The 23,637-nt window shown below is 33.9% G+C and overlaps 1 pseudogene; it reads right to left on the reverse strand.

Moving 5' to 3' along the window:
- Positions 1–331: 331 nt before the first annotated feature.
- The window catches only part of LOC107849322, a 69,691-nt pseudogene continuing 46,385 nt past the window's right edge, over positions 332–23,637 (reverse strand).

A 23,637-nucleotide genomic window follows, 5' to 3' on the forward strand; every position in this document is an offset into this window, starting at 1 on the left:
GTAGTTAGTTAGTTATGATGACTACGCAGTTACTCACCTATCGCTAAGTCTCTTTATCAACTTGTATATATATATATATATATATATATAACACCTTGTATATTGAAGTAAGATTACAGATTATTCAAATGATCATTCTCTCCTATTTCCTCTTCTCTGTACATTACATTCTCTCTGAATTTTTGTCTTCTCTGTCTGTATCATGTTCTTCTTCTTATCCAATTCTATAGTCTAAGTTCATACTTGAACTCATAAGAAGAAGAACTAGAAATTCTTCACATTTATCATAAATAGCTTCTCGTAAAACATAAAATCTACTTTTCGTATACTTCTTCCAATCTAAAAAGACCTAGGTTTATGCACAGTTAGTGTTATCAAAAGCAAAACGTGCAAAAGAACTCTAAGATTTGTTAGGGCTTGAAACACAAAGTACAAATTAAGCGTGAACTTTAATGGAAAAAGGTGCAAAGGGAGAAGAAATACAAATTTATGTGGTTAGTCTAAGACATAATTATAAGCATGAATGACAAACATATGAAGAAAGAATTTTTTAAAAAAAAATTATGAGAGTTTGGAAGAGGCTCATTGGAAAGGAAAGAATGTCTTGCAGCCTTGATGACTGACTACAACACACATTAAGAGAGACAAAGTACTCAACGCATTTTGAGCCTCACTTCAGGGCTTAAGCGCGCCTTTGACAATACTGTGTACAGTTTCATAAAACTTAAGGAGTTTTGCCTTGAAGAAAACATGTAATGAGGTTTGTTGTGAGACAACAATTGACTACCAATGAACTTACAATAAGGCTGATAAAACTTCCACATATATTCATTTGAAAGAATTGCAACAGTGTTGCCTTACAATGGATATCGACAACTTCTGATGCATAAGCACCTCCTAATACTCAGAAGCACCATTATGAATTTTATTTATTCTACAGGGATTGATTAAAGAATGAGACGCAAAAGAACACTTTAGGTAACTATTGCTCATAGCAAAAACCTGGTTCTTCTGGGGCAGCTCGCCCACCTCCGGTTAATGGACCAGAAGCCACTCCTCTTTGATTCAATATGCACCTAAAATATGCCAGCCTGCGAGTAGCTTGATTTGGATTCTTGGCAATGTTGTCATAAGCGGTCCATAGCCTCTCTTTAATGCAAAAGGTACACCAGCAATAGCAAAGAAGAGATGTTACGGTGAGAAAGACTATTGTATTTACCATGTTGTTCAAAGGGCATCCTGTTCTGGAACCATATACGGAGACATATCATAACTTAGAGTCTAATGCACATGAAAGGGCCAGAATAGTAGAAGTATCAAGGAACAGGAGTACACAAACAAGCTTTAGTTCATCTGAGATCAGCACGAAATAATCTAGCCTATGTGCTACTTAACAATGTTTGAGAAAAAAATTCAAATAAAATGCATGTCCAAACACAACTTTTTGTTCCAAAAATTTCAGCTTTGAAAACTCAAATTTTCAAGTTTCATCAACCTCAAAATTTATGGCCTAATCGGAGCTAGATTTCAGAAAGACAGATTCAATAAGAGAGAGGGGCGAGTACGTGTAGTTGCTACTGTATGAGGCCATATGGTTGTTTCGATGTTTGATCCATCAATATGCTCACCCCACGTAACCAGATCTTATTGATCAGAATTTGTAATTTTAGTTAGTGGCTCATTTGAATAGAATTCCTGCCATGGGGTATCTATATGGTCCAAACACCACTTGTCCTGGTTGCTAAAGATGCACCGCAATGAGGCGCAATCCAGTTGCAGTTACTTTCTGAGCAACACCACCACCAAGCCTGCCAGATATAATGCAAATACAAGGTTAGTCCATCAACAGGTTTTATGAAAAGTTTTCCAAGCAATTTGGTATCGCCTAATTTCTCACTTTTTGAATCTTCTTAATGCCCATGTCAGTTAAGTTTCAAGATACAATAATATAATATGGATAAGAATAAAGGAAATGAAAAAAGACAGCAGATATATGAACTAATATGGAGCTTCGAGCTTATACCAAGCGATAATAGGACGTACCAGTTGTGAACTATAGGTTTTGGGCTCAACTTATTTCCAAAATCATTGAACGTCTCTTCCCTGAAAATTTAAATATAAAAAGTTAAAAACCAGTTACTGTCAAAAAAATTCCATAACAAAAGGTTTTCCTACCAGTTTATAATTTCATATCCATGGGATAAAGCTATCTTTCGTGCTCGCTAGACAAAGTACTGATAAAGCGGTGGTTCCATTCAACCGGTGTTGCTTTAGCCTGTCAAATAGAAAATATTTGTTGTTTTAATGGTCAGACAAACTTATCAGAGGAATATTGAATGGAGAGCGTCCAGGGGCTTTGGGATGTACGTAAAAAAAGAGTTTTAAAATGAGGTGTAGGTGATATAATTATTGAGCGGAGGTGACAATTTATTATGAATTAAGAAAGTTAGAAAAATTTAAAAATAACCCACAAGTTTTTAAATTTATACTTTGATCCAAATGTAAGTTAATATAACAGGAAACAGAGGGAAAAAAGGCACGTTTCTCTCTCTTCTCATCCGTTGTTGTTTTCTTTCTCTTCACGATTATTGTTGTTGCTGCTTTATTCATCATCTTCTCCTTCATTATCATCTTCTACTTGATTTTCATCTTCATCTTCTTCTTGTCGATCATTGTTATTGTTGTTACCGCTACTACTGTTATCTGACCAATTTCTTAGGTTAAATTTTATTTTCTACATCACTTTCCACTTTGGCATTACTTCATAGATGACTTTGGTAAGTAAAATTATGATTTTTATTCGAATTTGTCATTTGGGTACACAGTTACTGCTATTTTTTTCAATAATGGATAGAATTCGATCATGAATCCAATATAAGTGCCCACAATTTAAACATATCACTCATCTGGTGTATCAGATGAGTAATCTATTGCAATAAAATATTTATTTGTTGCATCAGACTGATTATCTGTTGCATCAGACTAATTATCTGTTGCATCAGACTAATTATCTATTGTATTAGACTGCTTATCTGTTGCAACAGATGATTAAACTATTTGGAACAACACAAAATCAGCCTCTGCCACATGCCCAACAGATAACCAATATGTTTCAACTCTTGTTATTGCTACTGGATTCAAAATTATTCCTTACGTCCAATCATAGACCTGTTTGTTGAGAAGATAATAAACATAATGAAAATTAAATACTTCCTCCGTCTCAAATTACTCGTCCCAAATTTCCTAATTTGATTTCTCATTTTACGTCTTTTTTCATTAATCAAGAAGAGATTAAAAAATTTCATAATTTACCCTTTGCATTAATTACTTTTTCTTCAAATTAAAATGTAAACATCATTTAATAAGGTATTATGGTAAACTACGCATGTTATTAATTATTTTTTAATCGGTATTTCATCTCAATTTGGGATGGGTAATTTGAGACGGAGGAAGTATGAATTAAAACGTCAAAGCCGTGCAACAGACTAGTTCTCTGTTGCATCAGACTGATTATCTGTTGCATCAGATTGCTTATCTGTTGCAACATATGAGTAATCTATTTAGAACAACACAAATCAACCCCTGCCACAAACCCAACAGATAACCAATAAGGTTACATTCAGCTCTTGCTATTGCTATTGGATTCAAAATTATTCCTTACGTCCAATCGTGGACATATTTGTTGAGAAGATAATAGACAAAATGAAAATTAAATATGAATTAAAATGTCAAAGTTGATCAAACATAATTTTTTTATTAAACAAAAATAAATAAAAATACATATACATAGATTAAAAGAAAAAAATAATCTAATTATTATTATTATCACCATTATTATTATTATTATTGCCAGTCGGTCAATCTTCAACCGGTAGCAGCAAGGCCCTCCTCAGCCTACAGATCTCACGGAGCATCCTTGCTCTAATTGCTCCCAGTTCCCATTACAGGTCACGAACCTGCATTCGAAGTTCATTCATGACGTCTTGCAGAAAAGCAACGTCCTGCACTAGATCGTCCATATCTAAAACACATATGAATTGACAAAAAACGTAAAACCAAAAGTAAAGAAAAGAATATCCGAATATAATACAACGTATACTACAAATTGGTAAGCAAAAAACTTACCTAATTCAGGGATGAGAAAGTGGTGGAACGTGTAAAATGAAAGACAAGATGCAATAAATAAATAGAGTGTAGTTGAATGAACGATTGAGTAAGAAGGGATCTATTTATAGAGAATTGAATTTGAATGAGTGACAAAAAGGCGCGACTGTTCACCTACATTTTTAATTACATTTTTATTACTGTCAAAAGTTATGACTTAATTAAATTAAGAAATATTGTGATAAGTCATAACTTTTCAGATTATTATTATTAATTAGTTCTTTCCAAGAACCATTTTTATTGAGTTGTGACAACAGATTCTATTTTTGTTGCATCAAATAACTCATCTGGAACAACAAATATATTATCTGTTGCAACAAATAGAAAACCTATTGCATCAGATAATTTATTTATTGCAACATATAATCTAAATATTCACCTCCATTTATTAATTATATTTTTTATTATTGTAAAAAGTTATGACTTAATTAAATTAAGAAATATTGTGATAAGTCATGTCTTTTAAGATTATTATTATTATTAATTAGTTCTTTCCAAGAACCATTTTTATTGAGTTGTGACAACAGATTCTATTTTTGTTGCATCAAATAACTCATCCGTGACAACAGATATATCATCTATTGCAACAAATAGAAAACCTGTTGCATTAGATAATTTATCTGTTACAACATATAATCTAACTGTTCACCTCTATTTATTAATTACATTTTTTATTACTGTAAAAAGTGATGACTTAATTAAATTAAGAAATATTGTGCGAAGTCATGACTTTTTAGATTATTATTATTATTAATTAGTTCTTTCCCCCTTTTTATTGAGTTATAAGAACAAATTCTATTTCTGTTGCATCAGATAATCTATCTGTTGCAACATATAATCTATCTTTTATAAAAAAATTATCATCATATCATTAATCCAAATTTGTTGACTTTTTTATTATATAAATCTAAAAAATACCTCTTCGTTAACCATTTCTTTAATAAAATAATGATAATCATTTTTATTGAGTTCTGACAATAGATTGTATATCAGTTGCATCAGATAAACCATCAGTTACAACAGGTATACCATCTATTGCAACAAATCAACAATCTGTTTTAATAGCTTTTTTTAATTTCTTCTAACAACTGATACATCAGTCACAACAGATGAGGAATTTTATGCACCAGTAACATTGTTGAAATGATGTGTTTTAGACAAAAAGTCACGACTTTTTACCTTTTTCTTAACAATCGTCATATAAGATAATTAATCCAATATTATGGTATTTTTTATTACATAATAAATAAATAATTTTAAAAAATAAATTTAAAAACAAAAATGGTAAAAAGTCACGATCAGTATTAAATTACCATTCTTTTACAATTATAAATTGTGTTTATCATTTATTTCCTTATTATTTATTTACGAATCATTTTTCATATTAAATAGTCGAAAAGTCATATCTTTTCACCCTCTCAATAACAACAATATCCCTTTTTTATTAATAACCACCTGTTGTAACATATGATCAATCGATCGCTTTAGATTAACCTCAGTTGCCACAAATGCTCAATTCCTACCACCAATCGTTGACATGTTGAGAATAAGGAATAAATAGAATGATAATTAAATACTAAACAAGAATTAAAAATTCAAAGTCGACCATCAAACATAGATTTTTGAATCCCTTGGGTAGATCCGATATACAAAAGGAGGAAAATACATACCCTAAAAGAAAAAATATAACCTAATTATTATTACTACTATTATTATTATCATTACAATTATTATTATTATTACTATTATTATTGTTAATCAGACAATTTTCATCCGGCAGCAGCAGGGCCCTCCTCAGCCTTACTCCGAAGTTAGCCAAATCCCTCTGGAGTTCATCAAACTACCTTTGAAGTTCTCGTAAGGACTCGATATGAATCTTCTTATAGAATCTGGATCAACAATAGTTGTAGGTGTAGTAGAATGAACGAGTAAGGATAGACCTATTTATAAATGATTGAATTGGAATGGGTTAGTCAAAAAGCCACAGCTGTTTACATCCCTTAATTAAATAAAACTGGTGACTTTTCGAATATGTAAATTAAAAAAATGGATCTAAATACAACATTTTATCTTTTATTGTATTTCAGAAAGAAAGGAAAATTGGTTTAAAATAAATCTAATAGATGGGTAATCTATTGCAAAATATATTTCATCAGTTAGATAACTTACAACATATTAACAATCTGTTGCAACAGATAGATATATCTATTTGATTTTATAATAGATATGTCATATGTTGTAACAGATTGATCATTTGTCCTAATAAATGTCTGTAATTATTTGATAATTTAAACAGATGTGGCATCTGTTGTAACTTGTTAGTTATCTGTTTATTCAATTTATGCCATAGATTGGCTAGGAAGAATAAGGTGCATGCAGATGGATGGATCCACTATAATGTGTGGGAGTTAAGTATTAGTGATAAGGTCATCGGGATAACACACAAAGTACAATATTTTTGTGAATGCAGTTTTTAATCAATTAGGCACTAATCATTCAAACAAGATCCTGCATTATACAATTAAGTTTGATGGGTTCAAATTGATAAGGCCGAGGTCCCCAAAAAGATGGTGTAGATACCCTGTTACAAATTACTGACGGTTGTTGCTCATGTTTATGCGTGTCAAGTTTTGAGAAGAGATCAATATTTGGTGTCATTGCAGAGATCCAATAGCGATTAGACTTAACTTTAAGTGTGCATTGGACTCTAAGAAGGCCTTTAAAGCTTAGCATTATATCAAACAAGAATGAAAAACAAATAGAAATTCCCCTGGCCCAAATTTATATGGATGGGTTATTCCAGAAGATGATTATATGCCAGAAGGAGCTGAAAGAGAATGTCTGTGAGGGAAAGAGGAGGTGATGAAAGACTATATCATCTGAAAGCTAATTGAAAAAGAGACAAAGGGTAGCAAGGAACTTCTAGAGAATCTGACCGATGAAATTATCTTAAAACATGAGTAATCTGAATCAAGTGCAAATATGAAAGTGTATCTGGTAATGTAAATTCATCTGTTGTCTCTCTGAAAGAAAAATGATGCAGATGGACACTTTTCTAGGGAGTTGTATCTAGGTAGAGTGGTCGGGATTATCACCTAGATAAAAAATAGCAAAATACCAAGAAAGCAGCCTTATGAGCATCAAGGGTTGAAATGATGTACAGTAAGTCTAGAAAACTTGCGCCAACAACAACAGAAGTTAAAATAAGAAATCTAAGAAAAGGCGATAATTTTTGAATTTTAAATTACATCCCATGCCTTCTTGTTTGTGGTTTCGATTAGGTACACTGCTGTTGACCTGATCAGAACCTCAAACAAGATTGAAATATAGATTGAGTGTCATTACTTCCTTAGCAATATGGATTAATTGATTGTGTTTTCTTGCCTTAGCATGCTTTCAACATTTCTTGGAGAAGATCAGAGGCTTGTTGTAGTATGTGAATCTCGATAATTTTCAAGCTTGCCTCCAGCTTGATGATTTGGTATCCAAGCTTTTTGTTGTCGTCTTTGTAGTTGGTATAGAGTTCTTGATCTCTTGTGAGATCGATCAGGAATACTTTATCCTTCAAAGTTATGGCATTGAAGAAGGCCTTCAGAACACTTTCTTCAGAAGCCTTAAAGGATACATGGAAGGTTGTTGTGTTTGTTTTAGGTCAAAAGGTGTTGATGCATACTCAAGATGTGGTCCCAACCATTGAATAGCTCACTTTTATCCAGCATTGCTTAATGAAGCTTGCTCAACCAACCTTCAAGGGATTTGATAAATTAATGAGCAAGGAGTTACATAACATTTGATCTAAACTGACTCTACCAAGCCTATAAACTGTTACATAACTCCAGGCTCATTACCGTATCAAAAAACTTTTCCCGAGTTAGTAGACAAATCAAACGAGCTCAATCTCTTAGCTTTTCTGCCAATCTCTCTTCTCCAATATAGATAACAAGATATCCGCCATGTAAAAGTCTACACCGTCGCCAGAAATTCTTGCCAGGGCGCAAGTCTTCAGAAGGCATCAACAGTAATATCTCAATATCAAGTGATATTGAGAGATTCCTAGTCATACCATCCCAAGACTTTCGCTATGACAAGAATTTCTGTTAATGATAAGATATCCTTCATGCAAAAGTCTACACTATCATCAGAAATTCTTGTAAGTACGAAAGTCTTCAGAAGGCATTATTAGTAATGTACAAGGGCCACAAAAGAAAAATTATCAACTCCTCTATCTTGCTCAAGTATTCAAAAAAAAAATTTCAACTCCTCTGTCGTGCATTGTTGAGCATCAACAACAAAGAAACAAATAAAATACATACAAAAAATAATACTGCCGACAAGGCTTTTAAACTTCTCCAAACAGATGACTTTTTTCGTAGATTATAATAAAAATTCTCGGTTCTTTCATTCAACACTTATTTTAAATAAATATGATATGGGTAAATGGTAATTAAATAAAAATGGATGTAAATAACTTGCAAAGAAAAATACGCGAATGAAAGAGCAATAGTGAACCATACCTTAATGTTAAAAAGGGATCAAAATAGCAATTTTAGTCGAGAAAAGATATGGATCGGTTTAGATCTGAAAGGATCTTTATGAGAAAGAGAAGAGAAAAGAAAGAAAAAAGGCTGCGATAACCCTAAAGAGTAGAGAAAGAAAAAAATGAGAGATGAATAAAATAAATTTAAGGATGAAGCTGAAGGAGAGATAAGATAATTCTAGATGTATGTGTACTAGACGTGGGTTTCAATAATCATTAATTAATATTCATTAATAATTTGAGGGGCACGAGGAAGACTAGTGACATTGAAAAGATAAGATAAGACTACTCAATGAACTTATTTTTGAGTTATCCAAGAAATGTTTTCTACCACCTTTAGTAGTAGTACTCCTTTATCTACTCGGATAGAAGATTGCTTTAAAATTAAAAAAAAATAGATTTTCAAACAGATATGTCATGTGTTATTGCAATAGATAGAAGTATCTGTTTAAAAATCCCAACAGCTCAGTCATCTGTAACAACAGATGCAAATGTTCATTTGATAATTAAATAAGATATGTCATCTTTTACAACAGATATCAATATCTGTTTGAAAATTTCCTATAGCTCAATCATCTATCACAACAGATGCAAATATCTATTTGATAATTAAATCAGATATGTCATCTGTTACAACAGATATGAATATCTATTTGGAAATTTCTAACAGCTCAATCATTTGTTACAACAGGTTTTATTATAATTGATTTAGGTGGAACTAGGGATAAATGAATGAGTTCATAGGGTCAACTACAACTTTAATTTAGTCTTTTCAATTGCACGGTGTTGGTATTGTGTTCACTCGACCCGAGTCAACGATTGATCACTCTGAGTTGAAAAGATTCTCAGTAACTTAATGTTAAGCTAGTACCTAAATTGATTTAGGTGGAACTAGTTATGAATGAGTTCTCATTAACTTAATGTTAAGATAGTACCTAAATTGATTTAGGTGGAACTAGGGATGAATGAATGAGTTCATAGGGTCACCTACAACTTGAATTGAATCTTTGCAATTGCATGGTGTTGGTGTTGCATTCATCCTAACCCAATTCATGATCAATCACTCTGAGTTGAAATGAGTTCTTATTAACTTAATTTTAAGATAGTACCTTAATTAATTTAGGTGAAACTAGGGATTAATGAGCTTATAGGGTCAACTACAACTTTAAGTGAGTCTTTGCAATTACATGGTGTTGGTATTGCATTCATCCCGCCCCGAGTCATTGATCGATCACTCTGAGTTGAAATAAGTTCTCATTAACTTGATGTTAAGATATTACCTTAATTGATTTAGGTGGAACTAGGAATGAAAGAGCTCATAGGGTCAAATACAACTTCAGTTAAGTCGTTGCAATTGCATGGTGCTGGTATTGTATTTATCCCGACCTGAGTCGTCGATCGATCACTCTGAGTTGAAATGAGTTCTCATCAACTTAATGTTAATGTAGCACCTTAATTGATTTAGGTGGAACTAGGGATGAATGAGCTCATAGGGTCAACGACAACTTTAATTGAATCATTGTAATTACATGGTATTGGTATTGCGTTCATCCCGATCCGAGTCATCGATTGATCACTCTGAGTTGAAATAAGTTCTCATTAACTTAATGTTAAGATAGAACCTTAATTGATTTAGGTGGAACTAGGGATGAATGAGTCCATAGGGTCAACTACAACTTCAATTGAGTCTTTCAATTGCATGGTGTTAGTATTTCGTTCATCCCGACACGAGTCATCGATTGATCAATCTGAGTTAAAATGAGTTCTCATTAACTTAATGTTAAGATAGTACCTTAATTGATTTAGGTAGAACTAGGGATGAATGAGCTCATAGGGTCAACTACAACTTTAATTGAATCATTGTAATTACATGGTATTGGTATTGCGTTCATCCCGATCCGAGTCATCGATCGATCACTCTGAGTTGAAATGAGTTATCATTAACTTAATGTATTAAAAACTATATATTTTAAAATTTTAAAAGTTAATTAATATCAATTTGGACTAACTTAACTATTTCAAAACTTGTCATTCTTTTCTAAAATTATAAATCAACCCATACAAATCATTCATTTTCGTGAAAAACTTTTCCTCATTTCAAATTTGGAGTTCTCGCTCTTATTCTCTCTCTCTTTCTCACACAAAATACAGACAACAACTACTCAACATATTGCTCAACCCTTCAAAATAGATCAATTTTCTTTCCATTTTCAACCACATAGTTGTTATTTTTTACTTCATTCTCGCTTGTATTCGTTGTTTTCTCTGTCTTCAGAGGTAACAGAGTTTGAGAAGAGTTCTACATTTTTTCTTTATTCTAAAAACATGAGATTTTTTGTTAATTATGTAAAAGAAGACTTTTAGTTGTATTATCTTCGAGAATGAGTTAACAATTTTTAGTTTTGATACTAAAAAAGTAGGAAGCACCCGAGAAAACCCTAGTTTTTATCTCAGTGTTTTGGTTACTATCGTGGTATTATTAGATGGTGTTTGTGGTGTTGTTGATGGTTGTTGGTGGTGTCGGTATTTTTGTTTTGGGTGGTGGTGTCGATGGTCTTGGTGTTGGTCTTGGTGGCATTGGTTATGGTGTTGATGGTCCATCTGTTGCAACAGGTGAAAGATTTGTTGGGAGATATTAAATAGGTCTTTCAAACAAATTCTCCATCTGTTCCAACTGATGGGTTATCCTTTGGAGTATTTTTTTTGTAATATGGCGGAGAATAATTTATTAAAATTTTTCTTACCATTTTCTTAAAAAATATGCAGACATCAAGTGCAATGTATTTTTTATTTTTCTATTGTTTGTAGTTAAAAGATGTCTCCCAAAAAAAACTGAAAGTGGATCAACTTCTGACTACCCAACGAAAAATGCTAGAGTACAGATAGAATTGGAGGAACTTCCTAAACAATCTCAGTCAGGGAAAAATGAAGCTGAGAAAAGTAATAACTCCTTCTGACCAATGGGGCATGAATTAATATCGAAATCCCAGCATTATCTTGTCAAAACCATTAGTATCAACAGGTTTCGAGTTGCGATGTCGATAGATAGACCTAACAAAGTAACTGGTGATCTTGTACTTAAATTTCAGTTGGGGAAACATTTTTATGAACTCAGGAGTATTATGAAGAATGAAAAGATAGACAAACTTTTTAACAAGAGCTGCTTTGCATACTTTCTTGAGCTGCCGGAGGACCGCACTCTCTGTTTCCCAATGAGCATGGTATATGATTTTCACAAGCACATGATCAAGTACACGGGGGATGATAAAGATTTGAAGGAGGGAGAAAAAAAATGGATGAAATCTGGATTAATTAATGTGGCATGCCAGTTTATTTTGGATTGAAAGAGTTTGATATAGTGACGGGCTTGAGATCCGATCATCCAAAAGAACCTCTCATCAAGGAAATACTCCACAAAGGATTTAACAAACGCAAGGTAAAAAAGATGGGTTGTTGGGCATTGTTGGACGTAGCTACAAAGCGGATGATTTGATGGCAGATCTCGAGGATAAAAACATACCAAAGCGCTACAAGGAGAATTGTGCTTTATTTGGTTTGTCCATTCCGTTTGATTGGCAAGAGACATCAGGAAAGTCATAAAAGATGATTTGTTGTTACTTGCTGATGATTTTGAGAAATTCAATGATTATACCTGGGGATATAATAACTACTACTTAACTATTGAATATTTACTGACAAATCTATCCCAAAAGACAACCAGATTATACGGCTTTCCTTGGGCTTTCCTTGGGCTTTCATAGTAAAATTGATCACTATTTTTACTCATCCATTAATTTATATTGAATATAGTTATTATGATTTTTTTTTGCTTGCCACTAGTTTACATTTTTTAGGCTTGGGCATGTGAAGCCATTCCTCCCCTCCGAAATCCGTTCAAGGATTACCCGGATGAGGTTTCTCATCCAAGGATCCTTAGGTGGTTGGCTGTAAAGGGAAACAAAAAAATATTAAGGAGGCTGATCTCTTTAACCCTCTGGATGATGTAGTACGTCTTCTTTCAACTAAAATGATTTGCCTTAAAGAAAGATATTGAAACAAATGTGCCATCTGTTATGACATATGGGTCATCTGTTGCAATAGATTACCCGTGAACTGTAACTTGTGTAATAGATGGGTAATCTATTGCAATAGACGATCTATATTTTGCAACAAATTAATGATATGTTGCTCTGGTTCTCTGAACCTGGCTCAACAGATTACCCATCTACCGCAAATTATGCAACAGATGGGTAATCTGATGCAATATATTATAAATTTGTTGTGACATACAGATCAGCTATTGCGGTAGCTAAATTGACTGTTGAATAAGTTGGCTATGTTAACATGTAACCCAACTTACTGCAAGTTATTTTTATATGATTTAAATGCCTTATGTCTTTTTTTATAGGTTGTGCATCCTTGGATCGTGCCTACTGGCTAGGAGTTGGGTATGACTTCTTTTATTACTCTATGTCTTGTTGATACAAAAGCAGAACCAACGGTGGAGTTAATAAAGAAGGAATTGGCTGGAATAACAGCCATAAGAAGAGTAGTTAGGAAAGGTTATCCTATTGTTAAAGCTTTTCACGGCCAACCTACTGTAACAGATCTGGGTGCTTCTTCTGGGGGTGTTGCTGGTGGAGTTGTTGATGATGATGTGTCCATCCTCCTGCTGCTGCTGCTGCTAGTCGTGATTATGAGCATGTTGGTTCTTAAGAAAACATAAATACATTTGAAAACACCCCTTGACAGTTCCCTCTTACCACTACACCGGTCCCTCCCACCCTTACAATGGTCCCTCTCACCTCTCTTCACCCTCATGTTCTCATTACAAATGCAAAGTATACAAGGACAGAGAGAATAAAATCCTTGAAAACTAGAGGTTATTTCTGAAGCTACCGAGGAGTTGAAATCCAAGAGGGGTGTCATACCATCCAAGAAGGTGAGGGAGATATACACTCCTACAGTGGCGGTTAGGAGGAAGACAAGAAACATTAGACAAATACTCTCCATTGTGAAAAAAAAATTGCAACTCCTTCCACTCTAAGAGTTGTTGAAGTTCAGGGCCCGCTGAAGAAGGTGGACATATATACGACACTTGGCAACGGGGCAAAGAAGGAACAAGAAGAAATCATGATTGATGAGATGAAACCTCCAGAAGAATACACCATGCATTCATTTGACACCCAAGACTTCAAGAGTATGACAAATATACAAGTGTGGTATGTGGATAATGTAAGCTTATTTTTTCTAACCTAGCCTTCTAATCTAATCCATGAAGAAGAAATTACGTAGCAGATGTGTAATTTGTTGCAACAGCTGGGTATTCTCTTGCAACATAATACACATCTGTTGTATAAGTTGCGTTAGCTGGGTAATTTATGAACTGATTTAGAGAACCCTCTGCAATAGAATCTTTTTACTGTGTTTTTATTCTTTAAAATTACTAACCTATTTTAAAATTGTCTTCTTATACTACAGTATGTTGATGAAATTCTCTTCCTCATGAGGGGCAGGAAATTATCATACCCGGATGCTTATGATGCTGCTGATAGGATAATGGACCTCAACTTCTACAATAATTTCAAGAGTAGGTATGATGATCTCCGTGGGCAGGATGGTCCCAATGGCCAGAGATTTGATAAGTTAGTTTCTACATTCCAATAGGATGAAGACGTAATTAAATATGTTAGAGGGAAGAGGCCATATCCATACGGCAAGAGCTGGACCAAGGCAAAGAGAATCCTTGCAGTCATTGAACGTGGAAGTCAAACATTTTCTCGCTGTTGAGATACTACTCCACAAGGGAAAGATTAAGGTTCATGACTGCAACTTACCTACCCTCAACGAAGACATACTTTAACCCCCGTGAGGCTACTCTTGAAGTTGTTCCCCAAGTTGTTGACATAGAGTAAGTTGATGGATTATTTGCCAGTGAAAGTCTTAAGGAAGGAATCATGGTATTTTAAAGGTTGAAATATGAACAACCAGCTCCAAAAAAATAAAACCAATGCGGCGTGCAGGTCGTACTCGCTTGCATACATCGAGTGTTTGCTGACCTGCACAGAAATAACTGGTATGTGCGACGCCGTTGTGGAAAAGATACAAGACATCTGGCCTTATGGGGTACTAACTAAATGGTTGGAGCCCGTGTGTAATGAAGAATATGTACAAAGACAGAGACGAACACAATAATAATTTTTTATTTCAAGCCACTTCACTTTACATGTAGTGGCAATAATTTTTATGTCTGACGAAAGTTGAAGTTTTATAATGCAACAGATTGTATATCTGTTGTAACAGATATAATACCTGTTGTGATAGGTAGATTATCTATTGGAATAGGTTGGTCATCTGTTGCATCATGCAGATGTTTTCCAGTCCTATTTGTCGCAACAGATATATAATCTGTTGCAACATATATCTATCTGTTACAACTAATAGGTAATCTGTTGGAACAAATCAAAAAAGTAGGAAAACCTATTATATAATTTTAAGCAGATGACCTACATGTTGCAACATATGTCTAAATCTATTTGATAAGATATGTCGTTTGTTGCAGCAGATGTATTATCTATTGCGATATTTGAATCTAGTATTCCATTTTAATTAACATGTTCAAAACAAAGGATTAAATTATATTCATAGATAGTATAAAATAAATTGAAGCCCTTGAAAATTACATAAAATAACTCAACAAATAAATGAAATATAAAAAGAATCCTATGGGTACAAATGATCTACTCTAAAAATAAATCAACAAGTTAAACCAAGGAGGATAAGTTATTACATTGATGGACTCAATCTATAAAGATCTAACTAATATGGACAAGTTGTTCTTCATCCGGTGATACATAATTCAGATTTGGTCGTCGTGGATCTTTAATGTCGCTTGCGTATGGCTTCTGAGCTTTTGCTTCTCTGTATTTCCATAAAAAAATAGTATATCTTTTGCGGAGTAATCCAGCATTGAGGCCATCATTTGGTACTTGTAATTCATTGCTCAAATACTCGACATAAGCGGCAACAAAAGGACCGCAATTCCTACGTTTTAAAAAAATAGATAATCCATATCTTGCAGTTCATTCAAGCGTTCTAAAATTTATGAAATGAAACTAAATCATGATACTAATACTTACAGACTACCAATAGTTTGTTGAGCAATTACTTCAGCATATTGTACATCAAATGGATTACCCATTTTATCCCAATATGCTTCAATCGTCGACCAATCAGTACAAACCTTTTGGTCCAAAAAGCCACTCACATCAAGGTAAGTAGGAAATATTTTAGCCAGCTTGTGAATCTCAGATGACGGCCCGAAATGTCTCTTTCATGATATCGAGTCATAAACTCGGATGCGCCTCTCTTTTAGAACGACGACAACCAACACCCAATAGAATTCATCACCATAATTGATTGGGATGTACACTTCGTTGACCAAATGACAAGGTAAGCCAGTTGGAATGCTAAAACCTTTGATGATGTTGATTAAACATTCCACATTTTGGAAAACTTCCGACTATTGTTGACAATACCTATCATAGGCATTATTGATGTAAACTTTGTACAAATAATTATCTGTTGTGTATCTGTATTATTTTGGTATTTGCAACTTGGCCTTCTTTTTGAGGTAGTAAAAAATTACATTGTTGCACATATTATCAAATATTTTAGATTACGAGAAGAAAAAATTAATACGCAGATGCAATTAAATAAGTATTAATTAATAGTAATATGTATGGCATTTAAACTTTATCATTCCAGCAAGTTTGGGGCTGTGGCATCAAATAGAACCAAGTCTTCATTCCGGAATGTGCAACAACAAAGTTGAACATATCAAAACCAAGACTCAATTCGTTCACTTGGTAGTGTTCGCCATTTTGTTTTCTACATGATGACTTATATGTGTTAATGACATGTTCTTACAACAAGAATTGTATAAATCAATATCTTTAAAGTTGATTTATGTACCTACCGGCATAATGCTTTAACAGCCCATTGGTAATACATTCTGAATAGTCGTTGTCGTTGATCAACTTTGTTAGTTTTTTTGGAGCCTCATCTGAGATGTTGAACCCTTCAAATGGGTAATTCTTTCATTTTCTCTTACTAACAGGCTCCACTTTTTACTTCTTTAGAAGCAGATGATGGATTATCAACTGTGATGTTATACTCTTCAGCAATAGCTTCTGTTGTGATATCTACCTAGAAAGCCAGAGTTGTCAATGCTAATTATAGATATACAACAAATTTTCTATTTGTTGCAACAGATAAGTCTTAAGTTATAACAGATCGATCATCTATTGGGATACATTCAACTAAGTAAAACAGAGCAGTACGATAATTTCAAACAGATGACCCATATATGGCAACATAAGACTCATCTGTTGGTAGAAATTAAAACATTATGAAAACCTATTTGATTTACTCAAACAGACGGACATGTGTTACAACAGATATATATATCTATTTGATAATTTCTAACAGATGTATCATCTGTTGAAATAGTATGTGCATGTTTGTTTGTTGGAATAGATGATGTACATTCTCTTTCTTCAGCTCATGTTGCTCTCCTGTGGCCTTTGCACACTGAACAATGGTGCAAGACAAAGACAAAGTCATTGCAATTTTGTTTTTTTTATGCTTGATGATGCCTTGGAAATATCTTTCCTTCTCCTCTTATCCACCTTGATCTCTAGTGGATTACATAGATATGAAATCCTCTTTGATGGAATGACACCTCTCTTACATGTCATTTTCTTTACAGAAGCAGTTAGTGCATTAATAATATTAATCACCCCATTATGTTTCGCCTTGCAGTCTTGACATTTGTATGAAGAACATTCAAAATATGTGGCACAATCTGGAGAAAAAAATTTATACAACTAGTATGTTCATAATCATAATAGCTTGTTGTTTCAAAAACTACAAGAGGAGCATCATTAACCCAAATAGCAACACCAATACCACTAACATCATCAATAACAACAAGACCACCCTTCAAAATTATTTTTCTTATAACGGTTGTTGCTCTAAACAATTTCATTTTTAATCCGTCAATGACCTTAGGATCCGATAAAGTTTGTACAGACCGTAAAGTAAGAAAAAATGGCATCTTCAACTCTTGATTGGTCGGAACAAGCCACGGATGGACAATCTAAAATAAATCAGTACATATATTAGAATGATGATAAAATCATTAAAAATAATCATTAATTAAAATAAAAACTTGATTATAAATAGACTTACTGCTTCCTTCAGGGGATTGAAAGGATCAAGAAATTTTGCATTTTTATCATTTTTGGCCGACAATCGTCTCAGGATTCTTGGACAAGAAACTTCTTCCTGGTAGTTCACTTGTTGTCTCAAATAAGGAATGACTTCAAATGCCCAAGCCTATAACATAACACCAACAACTTAAAAGCATTATTGAATAAAAATTAACGAATCATATTATGATAAAAAAATATTTACCATGAAGATCCATGGAAAGCTATTTATGTTGACTGTCTTTGGCGTTAACGGAGTCAATAAATATTTGAAAGTCATTTTGAAGCTTTAATGACCCCAAGGATAGTTGTTAAATACCTCAAGATCCTCAGAGAGATTTATTAAACTGAGGCTTATGTTGTTGTTAACGTCTCTCTCCCAAAGAATATTATGGACAAATCAAATCAAGCACAATGATTGCTTGTGCTTCTTTGAAAATTCCTTTACCTTTCAACGTTTCTATTAAATTTTTGTTTTTTAAGGTTGGACCAACAATGGACACCAGGTTATCACGATCACTCGACTAGCCTTTGCCTTTTTTGGGTGAGAGAGGTGTTTCTTTTTGGTTACAGTAGGCATAACTTGAGAAGGAGAAGGAGGATAAGATTTTAGTCCGGTAACTATAGAAAAATCCTTCCAACCAAAACTGTAACACCCCAATTTTTTGAATTGAAACTTTACACGGTTCTCATAACCCCGAAGGACCACAAGCTAATCTATAACTAATATCTGTACCTGAGCACTGAATAACCATACTGTAAAATATGCGGAAACATAATACTATAAGGCCATAAGGTTCAAATATGAATAAATATCTAATAAAATAATGTCTAAAAATGGTATAACAATACCAACACAAATCTGAAATAACTGTCTGATATGCTGTAGTCTGAAAGCCTCTAACTGTACTAAATAAGGAGTTGAAGGAACATGTCTCCAATTAACTCCATCAACTGAAAACTAAACTGAAATGATAAATAAAGTAATAATCATATCATCCTCTAATGAAGAGGACTCACTGCTGACACTGACTGCTGAAATCTACAATACTACTGCTGCTCTGAAACTCGTGCCTCTAAACCTATGGTGTAATATTAAAAGAAAATACAATAGCGCAAATGCATCAGTACGACTAAATGTACTGAGTACATGAGTGAGGTAGGCTATATGCAAAGGGTTTATATGCATGAACAATGCTGACTAATACGAATGTGAGAATACATACATGCATAGATAACTGTAACTGACCTCGTAGTGATACTGACTACTGAGTCTGAATGCTTACATATGAGTTTAACGATACTGAGATACTAAATGATTGAGTTTACTGATATTGATATTTGGGTCACTAATAAGTGAGGAACTGATACAATATTATGGAATATTGAGAGACTGATATTATATTACTGATAAGTGAATGATTGTTTTTGGCAGTTCTGATTATAAAGAACTGGTATGATTGACTGTATCTGATAGTCCTGAAACTGAATACTGATAACATGGTTTACCGATATCTAGCATGACTGATAAGTAAGTTCTTAAAACTGATATAACTGATAACATGAATGACTGTATCTAACAGTCCTGAATCTGATGGAACTATCTGAGTTTCATACTGTATCTGAGTTGACTGTATTTGACAGTCCTAAAAACTGAAGAACTATCTGAGTTCTATAACTGAGCCTAAATGACTATATCTGACAGTCCTGATTCTATAACTGAAACTGTAGGAGAATTCATCTAATCGACATGCTTTGAATGTGCTTCAATAGCTAAATCTGGGTCCAATCTGTATCCTGATTGGAAGGATACCAATACCGTGCCATGGGTAAAGACAAGCTGTGAGTGACTCTCAAATCTGGCGGTGTCCCCATAAGAGAACGGCGGGTATCCACCTCATCAACTCTAAAGTTAGTAGTGTTGATGTCTCAACCTATGCTGGCTACATAGTTTTGTAACACAAGGATTGCTTCTAGGAATCTCACCCTCAATTTGGTAGTGTGGATTCCCATCCTTGGGTTCGTTTGGTGTTGAATTCTACTCCCATTTGAATAGATACTGAACATGAATACTGAGCTGAGTTACTAAGTTCCATTGACGGAATACTACTTACGACTTACTGAGTTCATGAGATTTCTGAGAATACTGAGTTACTGTATTTTTCCTGAGTCACATGACTGACTAAGTTCTATGGAACATGGCTTGACTGTGGATATCGTGAAAACATGACATGGCTCTAGGCACACAATTATATTTTTCGGGTACAAGTACCCCCAGGACTCAATGGAAGAAAATTGACACAACATAACAATTCTTGATCATTGGACTAAAGTGCACATTTCATAACATCATAACTTGAAGATTTCATACTATGCATGGTTCTTGTAAATCCTATAAATGAGAGGTATTTCATATAATCAGCATGCCATGAGTTCATCAATCTAGTTTCATGATCATCCCATCAACATTCACAACCATATCATGAGCATCTCATACAACATCTTTAATTCAAGACAATAGCATGGAAATTATGTTGAACATTAGCATGGAGCATGGACTAGTCATTTAGGACCTATTATGCCATAAAAGCATGAGTTTTAGTCTCTTAAGTATTTTCACAAACACCTTACATGCACATCTTAGGCATAGGTGGATTCATCAAGATTACAAGTATTCAACCACTAATTTCATATATTTATACATCATATACCACCATGGTTTCACACAAACATACAAAGATCCCATCTTGGGCATCATCCAACTTCAACAACATAAATTCATGGTTCTTAATTTAAAAGAGGGTTGTTCAGTTTTATGGATGTAAGGGATCCATAAATCAACACTACGCATACCTTAGATTAAGAATCCGTGGAAATTTACGGTGATCTTGGCTTGAATCTTGAAATCCTCAATTGAACCTTTACTTTTTCTTGATAATCTTGGAGAGAAATTGAGCAAAAGGAGTATATTCTGGTCTCAAATGTCATTAATCCCGTGTTATGGAGTATATATAGGGGTGGAAGGTGACCAAAATACCTCTAAAGAAAGAGAGAAAGACGCAGTTGTTCCTCTGTTGACTGTCTGACAGGCTGAAGTAAATTGATCATAACCTTTTACTCCAATGCTTAAATTGGATGAAACCAATTGAATTGGAAAGAAGACTCAAATATATTTCTATTGATATATAGCATCTCTCACAGTTCATTATATATAGGAAGTTATGATCTTTTGAAGTTGACTAAAATTTTGACCTGAAATGCGCCCGAAATGTGGGAGCATTTCAAACCAGTGAGTTAGACACTGAAATGAGCCCAAAATGCGCCCGGAATGTGTCCAATACATACTAGGGGCTTTCCCCATCGTAACGCAACTTGAAAATCAAAAAATGGAGGTTGGGAAGGTCGTCAAATAAATTCCCAAAGTTAGGAGGTCTAAAATGAGATTAAGTGTTGAACTTGAATACTTGGAAAAATTTTTATGAGTGTTGGAATCTCTCATAGAGCTTTATGAGCTGAAGATGACATGCAATTTTTACGAGGTCTTACAAAAACAAACATGTATGCCATAGTAATTTATCAACACCTAATCCATCTTATCTTTATTTTCATACATAAATCTGCGCTTCAGAAGATCATATACCATTTTCATCTAGAAACGAGCATTGTTGTCCTCCAACAAATCAAGATATTGCCCAAAGCAGCTTTTCCTGAAATAAGAATCTAATTTTTATTCTCAAAGTATTTTTCTGAAAGCGTCGAAAGATTTTCCTATGGCTGACTTAACCACGAAATCACCCATTAAATCTGTGGCACCATCGCATTACATTCTCACAGGATAACGATCAATGCTGAAGGTTTTGACCAACTCTTCAGCGGAAGAATTTGGATTATCTCTTTTGAAATATTTGTCCTTCTCATGTTCATTATCTTCTGCACCTGATTGAGATAACGCTTGTAAAGCAAGCTCATATAGTGGTGGATATTGCCGAGCTGCTTTAATTGTTCATTTACTTGGACTTGATTTAGTTTCTTTTCTTTTGGAAGCCATATTATTTTAAATTAACAGAAACATAAAATAGATTATAATTGATCAATGCATCGTTAAAAAAGAATAACAGTAAATCTAACGTGCACAACAGTAAAATCATAGTTCCAACAGACCACACATCTATTGCACCAGGTATATTATCTGTTGCAACATATAACCAACCTATTACAATGGATGAGTAAACCATTGGAAATAATAAAAATAGATCACTAATCTATTGCACCAGGTAGTTTATCTGATGTAACATATAACCGACCGTTGAAACGGATGAGTAAACCATTGGAAACCATAAAATAGATCACTAATCTGTTGCACCAGGTAGTTTATCTATTATAACATATAACCAACCTGTTGCAATGGATGAGTAATTTGTTGGAAATAGTAAAAACAGATCACTCATCTGTTGCACCAGAAAGGTTATCTGTTGCAACATATAACCAACCTGCTACAATGGATAAGTGATCTATTGGAAATAGTAAAAACAGATCACTAAACTATTGCACCAAGTAGTTTATCTATTACAACATATAACCAACCAGTTGTAATCGATGAGTAATCCATTGGAAATAGTAAAAACAGATCACATTTGTTACACCATGTTATTTATCTGCTGTAATATATAACCAACTTGTTGCAATGAATGAGTAATCCGTTGGAAACAGTAAAAACTGATCACTGATCTATTGCACCGAGTAGGTTATCTGTTGCAACATATAACCAACCTGTTGCAATAGATGAGTAATTCATTAAACAGTAAAAATAGATCACTTATCTGTTGCACCAGGAAGGTTATCTGTTGCAACATATAACCAGCTTATTACAACGGATGAGTAATCTGTTGAAAACAATATAATGGATCACTAATTTGTTGAAATATATCACTCATCTATTGCAAAATGAGTTATCTGTTGGATCAATATTGTTTTGATTTCTTCCAAAAAGAAGAGTCTTCTGTCGCAACAGATGAATGATCTAATAGATTATTCATCTGTTGCATTAGATTTTCATATTTGCATCAGATTTGCATCTTTGCATCAGATGTTTCATCTGTCACATTAGATGTTTAATCTATTACATCAGATGTTTCATCTGTTGCAACACTATTTTTACCAAGACAACTAACAAATCAACCAAGCAACACCACCACATCACACACACACACACTAAGAACATCAACGGTGACCAAAAATCACCAACAAATTCAAATCAACAGTTTGACAACAAGAAGAAGAAACGCCAGAAATTAGGATTTTATTCAGTCCACATTTCAAATTTAAGCAAGAAATATTGAAATTGTTAATCAATACTAGAAGAGCAGTTGGCTCAAGTTCCTCTGTTTCTTCATAATTTTTTACCTGTGAAAAAAGAAATGGGACGACGAAGAACTCGAAGTTATTGTCGCCGAAGAAGTCTTCACGTCGATTGACGGTTGAAAGTCGAAAAGGAACTCGCTCGACTATTTTTCGCTGGAGGTTGAAGTCACCGGGGATTGAAGGAAAATTTTTTGCAGAACTGTTGGTTGGGAGAGAGTTGAGAGAAGCTGTCGAGAGAGAGAGGAGAGAGACGGTTGATCTAGATTGAAAAGGGGTGCGGGTTGATTTGTATTTTTGAAAAGA

This window comes from Capsicum annuum, chromosome 12 (genome assembly GCF_002878395.1).
Source record: "Capsicum annuum cultivar UCD-10X-F1 chromosome 12, UCD10Xv1.1, whole genome shotgun sequence".
Lineage (NCBI taxonomy): Eukaryota > Viridiplantae > Streptophyta > Magnoliopsida > Solanales > Solanaceae > Capsicum > Capsicum annuum.